We start from the raw sequence: 10,906 nt of genomic DNA, 5'->3' as shown, positions 1-10,906 counted from the left end.
GGGACCAAGTCCTGGCCCTGCCGCTGAGTCCAGCTTCCTGCTGGTGCGTACCCTGGGAGGCAGCCGAGGTGCACCTGGGTCCCTGCCATCCATGCGGGAGATCCCGGATGGATTTCCTGCTTCCTGGCTTTGGCCTGTCCCAAGCTCGGTTACTGTGGGCATTTGGGAGGGTGAGCCAGCAGATGGAAGATCTCTCGGTATCTCTCTTTCAAATACAAATGGCAATAAATAAATAAAAATTAAACAAAGACCAATAAAGTCTGTGAGAGGACAGGGTAGGTCATAAACAAACACCACACCACTGGGGCACTGGAACGGAGACTTTGGTCTCCACGGGGGAGCCTGGAACCAATCCCCAGGGATACTCACATGAAGTAAGTGCTCAATAAATTCTTGTTGAATTTGGGATGGACGCAGTCTTCTGCGGGAAGGACTTGGAGGTTCCCAGCAGACGCAAAGGCCCCAGGCAGGTGAGTTAGAGGAGCCAGAGCGGCCTGGCATAGCCCCCTCCCCTCCTGGCCTCCAGGCCCCGGCACCCCAACCCTCTCACTCACCCAGCCGCCCGCTCATGCTCTCTCCTCGGTGCCTTCTCCTGCCGTCTCTGTATGTTTCGAGGGCACCTGTCCTCCTATCCCTCTGTTAGCTTTATACCTGGGGCTGAGCCCTGGGGCCGCCCAGGAAGGGGGGGAGTCCCACGCTGGGGAAGGGGGGCAGGGGACATGGTCACTGCAAAGACAGAGAGGCAGACCTGGCAGCAGGCACCCAGCAGGGGAGGAGGTTTGGGAGTGGCCCAGAAGGCTGCACTGATTCTAGATTGCGGGGCCTGGGACTTTGGGCACACATGTCCCAGAGGCAGAGACTAGGCAGGGAAGGGGACACTGAGGGGTCATCTGAGACCCCCCCATAACCCCCAAGCTGGACCTTAAACCTTGGGGGGCTGGGAGGGAAGGGCTAAGGCAGGGAGGGGATTATGGGGGACAAAGGGGCTGCCGGCTCCCTGCAGCTCTGCACGTCCTGGGATCCAGTTTCCCCTGAGGAGGCGGTCCCCTGCTCCGCCCACGGGGACCCGGGCATTGGGCCCTGGCTCCCGAGGAGGTGGGAACCTGACAGGAGTGGTGCATGAGCAACAGCACCCACAGCCAGGGGCACCCTCGGACACAGAGTACGCACATGTCCACACGCATGTGGGCACGTGGGCACCCGCCAGGCCTGGGCATGCACTTTTGCACGGCCGTGCACCCGGATGTGCAGGGACCCTTCTGGGCACCTGGCCCTGTCCTGGGGACAGGGCATGGAACAGGACAGACACAGTTCTCTCTGCCCTAGGGAGCCCACACTCTAGCGGCCTGGACATGTCACACCGCCGGGGTCCCAGGCCCTGAGTGCTGTAGACACAGAGGGTACACACGGGCCTGCAGACATGAATCACTGGGATCAGGGTGCAGGGGCTTCTGATGTACTTCGAGATTGCATTCCTCTGTCCAGACAGTGTGGGGACACACGGGGTTCACACGCCCCTGCACAGGAGCCTTGCGGCAAAGGCACGGAGTACGGCCCTTAGGCTACCCCATCCAAGGCTGGATCTGCTCCACGCTCCTGTGCCTGGTGGGCAGCTGAGGGGGAGAGAGAGGAACCGCACATTCACCCCATGATACAATGCAACACCTGCTGTGTGTGGCACCTGGGTGACTCACAAGGCCGGCTGGGTCCTGTCATTAAGCACGTGTGTGACCCCACGAGCACCAAGATCCCCAAAAGTGACAGGGTGCTGAGAAGGAGGCAGACCGATGTGATTAGAGGGACCGGATCGGGAGCCTGAGGCCCAGAAAGAGGCAGCCACTTACCCAGAGTCACACAGCAAAGCCAGGCCAGAGACTAAACTTCTTCCCCCTCTGTCAGCTTGGGGCTGGATTGGGGGGTGTCCCAGACTTAGATTGTGAGCTGAAGGAGGGCGGAGGTGGAGGAGGGAAAGGGGGTTCAGAAGTAGCGGGGTCCTAAGCAGGATTTCCTAGAGTAGGGGGGCTGCCTTGGTGGACATGCTGGGCCTGGGCAGAACAGGCAGGGATGTCAGGGGATTAGAGGAAGCCCATTTAGTGGGTGCGCTGAGGCGTGGGCCAGGTGAGGGGGGCAGGGCAGGGAGGGAGGGGAAAGAGAGAGGCAGACACTCGATCTGGTGCTATTCACAGGTGGAAGTGTACGTGGGCTGGGCCTCACCCGGAGCACAGGCTAACCCCAGCCCGACCCCACCAACCACCTGCTTTTCCTGCGGGGGGGGGGGGGCTTTGCTTTTTCTCTCAGTGGAGACCCCCAGGAACCCTCCCAGCTGGAGACAGTAGACCCAAACCCGTTTTTCTAAGGTGCCCTTGGCAGGGGTCATCAGCTCTGCCACCCTGTTCTACCTGCCCCACCCTTGCTGTTTTGGTCCTATCGGAAGTCAGTATCGGAAGGCACCATGGCGCAGTGGGTCAACCCACCACCTGCAGTGCTGGCATCCTATATGGGCACCGGTTCGAATCCCGGCTGTTTCACTTCCAATCCAGCTCCCTGCTATGGTCTGGGAAGGCAGTGGAAGATGGCCCAAGTGCTTGGGCCCCTACAACCCATGTGGGAGACCCAGACGGAGTTCCAGGCTCCTGGTTCAGCCTGGCCCAGCCCTGGCTGGTGCGGCCATTTGGGGAGTGAACCAGCAGATGGAAGATCTCTCTCTCTCTCTCTCTCTCTCTCTCTCTGATGGTTGTTATGCCCACTTTTACAGATGACCTTCCGAGAAGTCTGATGATTGCCAAGGTCACACAGAGAATTGGCGATGGAGAACTTGAACTCAGGACCGGCTCCTGGAGCTGAGCTGTGCCCTGCCACTTCAGCTGAAGCTCCTTTGCTGGCCCAACACCCGCATCACAGTCTGTGCCCACGCTAGGCACACGTGGTCAGACACCATGACAACTGAGAGGTTAGGTACACGGCCCAGTCCAGCCCCAACCCGACCCTTGGTCAATGTGAGGATGTAGCCAGCTTTGCCTCTGTTTTCTGGGCTACCCTCGACCTGGTGATGAGGTCCAGAGGAACAAGCCCTGTGCCAGGAGATTGGGTGCTGGTTTGGAAACTGGGAGACAGTGCGATTAGGTCTGCACTGTGTCTCCTCACAGCAGTGACATCCTGCACGGCCACTGTGGGACCTGAACTTCCCAAAGAACTGACATCTGAACAGAGGCCAACGGACTGAGCAGACTCAGCGAAGTACAAAAACTCCCTCTCCAACTACACCAAACATGAGGCTGTGAGGAAGACAGGACAGGACCAGCGGGTCACTGCGGCAGGACTGAATGACCAACAGACTCATAGATCTATAGAAATTTAGGAAGCAAGAGAGGGAGGATAAGAATATATTGGTTTTGGGCCAGTGCTGTGGCGTAGCAGGTAAAGCCAACTCCTACAGCACCAGCATCCTATATGGGCACTGGTTCGAGTCCCGGCTGCTCCACTTCCAATCCCGCTCCCTGCTAATGCACCTGGGAAAGCAGTCGAAGATGGACCAAGTGCTTGGGCCTCTGCACCCACATGGGAGACCCGGAAGAAGCTCCTGGCTCCTGGCTTCAGATCAGCCCAGCTCCAGCCATTGTGGCCATTTGGGGAGTGAACCAGCAGATGGAAGATCTCTCTCTCTCCTTCTGCCTCTCTGTAACTCTGCCTTTCAAGTAAATAAATCTAAAAAAATACATTGTATTCTTCCTTCTGCCCCTAATCCTCCTCCTCTTCATCTCTCCTCCTCCTTTTATTAGTATTTGAGGAAGAGAGAGAGAGAGAGAGAGAGAGAGGGAGCGCAAGAGGGCTCTCATCCATTGGTTCACAGCCCAGGAGGTGGGAACTCGATCCAGATCTCCCATGTGGGTGGCAGGGACCCAAGTCCGTGAAGCATCACTGCTGCCTCCTAGCGTGCAGGGAGCTGGGACTGAGACCCAGGCACTCTGATACGGGATGTGTACATCTTAACTGCTAGGCCAGACATCTACCCCTAAAGTGTTGTTAATGTTTTAAAATATTTATTTGAAAGAAGAAGAGATCTTCTATCCACTGGTTCACTCCCCCCAAATGAGCACAACAGACAGGCTGGGCCAGGCAGGAGCCAGGAGCCAGGAACTCCATCCGGATCTCCCACATGGGTGGCAGGGACCCAAGCACTTGGACCATCTTTCTGCTACCTCCCAAGATGAGCACTAGCAGCAAGCTAAGTCAGAATGGAGTAGCTGGTGCCGGTGCCGCGGCTCACTAGGCTAATCCTCCACCTTGCGGCGCCGGCACACCAGGTTCTAGTCCCGGTCGGGTCACCGGATTCTTTCCCGGTTGCCCCTCTTCCAGGCCAGCTCTCTGCTGTGGCCCGGGAGTGCAGTGGAGGATGGCCCAAGTTCTTGGGCCCTGCACCCCATGGGAGACCAGGAGGAAGTACCTGGCTGCTGCCTTCGGATCAGCGCGGTGTGCCGGCCGCGGCGGCCATTGGAGGGTGAACCAATGGCAAAGGAAGACCTTTCTCTGTCTCTCTCTCTGCCTGTCAAAAAAAAAAAAAAAAAAAAAAAAAAAAAAGAACGGAGTAGCTGGCGCCTGAACCGGGCACTCTGACATGGGACATGGGATGCAGCTGTCCCGAGCAATGACTTCAGCCACTGTGCAAAGTGCCTGCCCAACCCCTCCCGCCCTCTTTTTTTTTTTTTTTTTTTTTTTTTTAGAAGGAATTGAGAGAGCTGGAAGATTATATGGCATCCATCCTCTGCTGAAGGTAGCTGGTGTCCCACCAGATCGGTGCAGTGAAAGCTGCCGGCCTCTAGGGGGCGGATCACCCTGTGGAAGGCACGCGGACGCAGACACAGCAGCGTCACGCAGAAGATGAGGAACTTGAGGTCTCCAGCTCTTCCTCATCTTCCCAAACTGAAACTACACCCGATAAACGATAACTCCCTCCCTCCGCATCCTCCCTTCCCCCAGCCCCTGGCTTCCACTACTCCAGTTGTCCACGAAGTGACCCCATGTAAACAGAGTTTGTCCGTTGGGGCCTGACTTGTTTCATCACGTAGTAGATTTCTCCTTGGGGCTGGCGCGCTGTGGTGCACCAGTTCAAGTCCCCCCACCGCTGCTCCACTTCCGATCCAGCTCCCTGTTAATGCACCTGGGAAAGCAGTGGGAGATGGGCCAAAAGAGCTTGGGCCCCTGCACCTGTGTGGGAGACCCAGAAGAAGCTCCTGGCTCCTGGCTTCGGTCTGGCCCAGCCCCCGGCCATTGTAGCCATTTGGGGGATTGACCGAACAGATGGAAGACCTCTCTCTCTAACTCTGCCTTTTAATAAATAAATAAATCTTTACAAAAATGTATATTTTTATAAAATTATATCATTTATCAGAATTTTCCTTTTTAAACTCAAATAATATTCCATCGTATGCATATACCACATTTTGCATATCAATGCATTGACCAATGGACACTTGGGTTGCTTCTGCCTTTTGTCTAGTGTGGATACTGCTGTAAACATGGATGGACCATTATCTGTTTAAGTCCCCGCCTGGATCATGTGATATTCTCTGTTTGATTTATTTACTTAACTGAAAGGCCAAGAGGGGGAGGGGGAGGGGGAGGGGGAGGGGGAGGGAGGCCGGCGCTGTGGCATAGCAGGTAAAGCCTCAGCCTGCAGTGCCGGCATCCCATATAGGCACTGGTTTGAGTCCTGGCTGCTCCACTTCAGATCCAGCTCCCTGCTTTGGATTGGTGCAGTTCCGGCTGTTGCAGCCAATTGGAGAGTGAACCAGCAGATGGAAGACCTCTCTCTCTCTCTCTCTCTCTCTCTCTCTCTCTCTCTCCTTCTCTCCCTATGTAACTCTGACTTTTAAATAAGTAAATAAACCTTTAAAAGGGGGGTGGGGGTGGGAGAAGGAGAAAAACAGAGATTTCTATCTGCTGATTCTCTCCACAAATGGCCACAACAGTCCAGGGCTGGACCAGGCTAAAGCCAAGAGCCTGGGACTTCATCTGGATCTCCCTTGTGGATGGTAGGAGCCCAAGTTCTTGGGCGGTCTTCCGCTGGTTTCTCAGGTGCGTTAGCAGGGAGCTGGATTGGAAGCAGAGCAGCAGGGACTCAAACTGGCACCACAGTGTGGCGTGTGGGCATCCCAAGTGGTGGTGGCTTAACCCACTGCACCACATCTGCCCCTCTGCTTGGTGTTTTGAGTGCCTGCCATCCTGTCTCCCACCATGGCTGCCCTATTTCACGTTCCCATCAGCAGTGCACAAGGGTCCCAATTTCTCCATCTCCTCACCAACACTTCTTATTCTGTTCTTTTTGTTTTTCAAATAGTTATGCTAAGGGGTATTAAGTGGTTTTGATTTGTGCTTCCCTAATGATTAATGATGTTGAATCTCTTTTCATATTGCTTAATGACTGTTTGCATATCTTCTTTGAAGACAAGTCTGTTCAAGTCTACAACTGCATTGTTTATTTTCTTAAAAAAAAAAAAAAAGATCATATTTGTATTTACTTAGAAGCCAGGGTTACCAGAGAGGGACAGACACAGAGATTTTCTACCTGCTTGTTCACTCTTCGAATGGCTGCAACAGCTGTGGAATGAGCCAGGTTGAAGCCAGGAGCCAATAACTCCATTCTGGTCTCCGACACGGGTGGCAGGGGCCCAGGCACTTGGGCCATCTTCCATTGCTTTCCTGGGTTCATTGGCAAGGAGCAGGATTTGAAGTGGAGCAGCCAGGACTTGAACTGGCTCTCATATGGGAATGGCAGTTTGGCAGTTAACTGCTGTGCCACCATGCTGGCCCCTACAACTGCATTCTTAAAAAATATACACTTTAGGGGCCGACACTGTGGCATAGCCGGTAAAGCCGCCGCCTGCGGCACTGGCATCCCATATAAGTGCCAGTTCGAGTCCCAGCTACTCCACTTCCAATCCAGCTCTCTGCTATGGCCTGAGAAAGTAATAAAAGATGGCCCAATTTTTTGGGCCCCTGTACCCATGTGGGAGACCCTGAAGAAGCTACTGGCTCTTAGCTTCGGCTAGGCCCAGATCCAACCATTGTGGCCAATTAGGGAGTGAACCAGCAGATGGAAGACCTCTCTCTCTCTCTCTCTCTCTCTCGCTGCCTCTCCTCTCTCTGTGTAACCCTTTCAGATAAATAAATAAATCTTTAAAAATATATATACACTTTATTTAAAATTTTTTTCTATTTATTTATTTGACAGAGTTATAGACAATGAGAGAGAGAGAGAGAGAGAGAGAGAGAGAGAGGTCTTCCTTCCATTTGTTCACCCACAAATGGCCGCTACGGCTGGCGCTGTGCCGATCTGAAGCCAGGAGCCAGGTGCTTCTTCCTGGTCTCCCGTGTGAGTGCAGGGGCCCAAGCACTTGGGCCATCCTCCACTGCCCTCCCGGGGCCACAGCAGAGAGCTGGACTGGAAGAGGGGCAGCCGGGACTAGAACCCAGCACCCATATGGGATGCCGGTGCCGCGGCAGAGGATTAACCTAGTGAGCCACGGTGCCGGCCCCAATATATACACTTTAAAGATGGATAACTTTATCATTTTCTTTAAAGTACTGGTTAATTATGAAAATTCAAGCAACTAATAAAGGAACAAAGAACACATCAAACCACGCTTTTTCACTACCCAGAAAAAACCCCAGCAGGCATTCCTTGCAAGTTTTGTGGGTTTCGCTCCAGACCACTGCAATGAAGCAAATATGACAGTAAAGCAAGTCACCAGAATTTTTGGGTTCACAGTGCGAGTAAAGTTGTGTTTGCACTATACCGTCCACTAGTAACTATGCAACAGCACCCGGTCTAGAAAACTCCCAAAGTGTTTACCTTCACTTAAAAGTAGTTCTTGGGGGTGCAGGTGCAGTAGTTAGGTTGCCACTTGGGAAACATCCCACACCAGAATGCCTGGTTCAGGTCCCAGCCTCTCTACTTCCCATCCAGCATTTGGCTGGTGCGCACCCTGTGGCCAGCGTATGATGACTCAGATAACCTGAGCTCTGGCTACCCATGTGGGAAACCCAGAAAGTTCTGGGTTCCTGACTTTGGTCTGGCCTAGTCCTAGCTGTTGTGGGCATTTGGGGAATGAACTAGCTAATGAAAGGTCTCTATCTGTCTCATTGCCTTTCAAATAAAACAAAAATAAATAAATATTGGGACCAGTGCTGTGGTATAGCAGGTTAAGCTGCTGCCTGCGGTGCCTGAGTCCTACAGGGGCGCCAGTTTGAGTCCCGGCTGCTCCACTTCTGATCCAGCTCCCTGCTAAGGCACATAGGAAGGCAGTAGAAGATGGCCCAAGTGCTTGGGCCCCTGCACCCCATGGGAGACCCAGAAGGAGCTCCTGGTTTCTGGCTTCGGATCAGCTCAATTCCGGCTGTTTCAGCCATTTGGGGAGTGAACCAGTGGATGGAAGACCTCTCTGTCTCTCTCGCTCTCTGTCACTCTGCCTTTCAAATAAGTAGATAAATATTAAAAGATAAAAAGAAAACCTGCTGTTTGCCACATCAGTTGAGTCTCCTTTTCATGAAAGATTTTTGGTGTGTGATGAGGTGTGATCATTTTTTTTTTTTTTTAATTTGAAAGTCAGAGTTACACAGAGAGAGGAGGAGGGGCAGAGAGAAAGAGAGAGAATCTTCCATCCCCTGGTTCACACTGTCCCCCAATTGACCACAACAGCCGGAGCTGCGCTGATCCAAAGCCAGGAGCCAGGAGCTTCTTCCAGGTCTCCCACCTGGGTGCAGGCATCCAAGCACTTCGACTATCCTCTGCTGCTTTCCAGCATGCATTAGCAGGGAGCTGGATCGGAAGTGGAGCAGCCGGGACACGGACTGGCGCCCACGTGGGATGCCAGCACTGCGGGTGGCGGCTTTACCCGTGATGCCACAGCGCCGGCCCCTAACAATAGAAGGTGGCTGTGTTTCCATTGAAAACCTGTTTTGGGGCTGCTGCCGTGGCTCACTTGCTTAATCCTCTGCCTGCAGCGCCGGCATCCCATATGGGCGCCGGGTTCTAGTCCCAGCTGCTCCTCTTCCAGGCCAGCTCTCTGCTGTGGCCTGAGAGTGCAGTGGAGGATGGCCCAGTGCTTGGGCCCTGCACCCGCATGGGAAACCAGGAGGAAGCACCTGGCTCCTGACTTCGGATTGGCACAGCACCAGCTGGAGCGGCCATTTGGGGAGTGAACAAGCGGATGGAAGACCCTTCTCTCTCTGTCTCTCTCTCTCACTGTCTGTAGCTCTACCTGTCGAATAGAAAAAAAAAAAAAAAAAAAGAAAACCTGTTTTGGGGAAGCAGCCCCGTTTGTGGATGCTCTCAGCCTGGTCTCCTGGAGAACTTACTGGAGCCGCTGCATCGAGCACTTGTGGCTTCAGGTTATAGCACGGCTTCTTTCCTTAACCTCACAAACCAGCAACTTCCGCTGGCTTCAAAGCTTTCTTCTGTGGCTTCCTGGCCTCTCTCAGCCTTTGTAGAACCAGAGACTTCTTCCGGGGTCTTGCCCTGGATTAGGGTTTAGCGGAGGGGAAAGTTGTGACTGGTGTGATTCTCTCCTTATCAGCAGAGAGTTGTTTTGCCTTCTTATCATTCAGCATTCTCGGGTGGGGCAGGTCTTGTTTCCTTCAAGAACTTCGCCTTTGCCATTTGCAGCTTGACTGTTCAGTGGGAGAGGCCTAGCTTCTGGCCTAAGAGGATACTTTGCATAGTTTGTGCAGGTTGGAATGAAAACAAAGGTTTCTCTGGGTACAAACAAAATTTGAAAAACCATGCGTACGAGGGCATTTCACAAAGTTCATGGAAAAAGTGAATTATGAAAACACGATGTATGGATTTAAAAATGATTTATTTATTTGAAAGTTACAGAGAGAGAGAGAGAGAGAGAGAGAGAGAGAGAGATCTTCCATCTGCTGGCTCATTCCTTGGCTGTGCCAGGCCAAAGCCAGGAACTAGGACTTCTTCTAGGTCTCCCATGTGGGTGCAGGGACCCAAGGACTTGGGCCATCTTCTACTGCTTTCCCAGGCCATAGCAGAGAGCTGGACTGGAAGTGGAGCAGCCAGGACTCAAACCAGCACCCATATAGGATACCAGCACTGCAGGCAGTGGCTTTACTCACTATGCCACAGCACCAGCCCAAAAAATAAACTTTCTAGGACTTATTACTTGAAAAAGGATTACAGAGAGAAAGGGATAGACAGAGAGAGGAGAGATGTTCTAGCCACTTGTTCACCCCCCCAAATGGCTGCAACAGCCTGGGCTGGGCCAGGCTGAAACCATGAGCCAGGAGTCTCATCTGGGTCTCTTATGTGGGTGCAGGGGCCCAAGGACTCGGGCCATCCTCCACTGCTTTCCCAGGTACAGCTCCCAGGGAGCTGCATGAGAAGTGGAGCTGTCAGGATTCGAACTAGTGCTCCTATGGGATGCCGGTGCTGCAGGCAGCGACTTTACCCACTATGCCACAGCACCAGCCCCCAAACCTTTTCTTTTCTTTTCTTTTCTTTTTTTTTTTTCGACAGGCAGAGTTAGACAGTGAGAGAGAGAGACAGAGAGAAAGGTCTTCCTTCCATTGGTTCACCTCCCAAGTGGCCGCTATGGCCAGCGCGCTGCGCCAATCCGAAGCCAGGAGCCAGGTGCTTCTCCTGGTCTCCCGTGCGGGTGCAGGGCCCAAGGACTTGGGTCATCCTCCACTGCATTCCCCGGGGCACAGCAGAGAGCTGGACTGGAAGAGGAGCAACCGGGACAGAATCCCGCGCCCCGACCGGGACTAGAACCTGGGGTGCCGGCGCCACAGGCGGAGGATTAGCCTAGTGAGCCGCGGCGCCAGCCCAAAACTTTTAATTTCATTTTCCATGAACCTGTTGAAGTATGCTTCTACAAATAGTATCTGCTCATGA

The sequence above is a fragment of the Oryctolagus cuniculus genome, chromosome 19 (assembly GCF_964237555.1).
Source record: "Oryctolagus cuniculus chromosome 19, mOryCun1.1, whole genome shotgun sequence".
In the NCBI taxonomy this organism is placed as follows: domain Eukaryota; kingdom Metazoa; phylum Chordata; class Mammalia; order Lagomorpha; family Leporidae; genus Oryctolagus; species Oryctolagus cuniculus.
The sequence above is the reverse complement of the archived record's forward strand: the minus strand, read 5'-3'. Positions refer to the sequence as shown.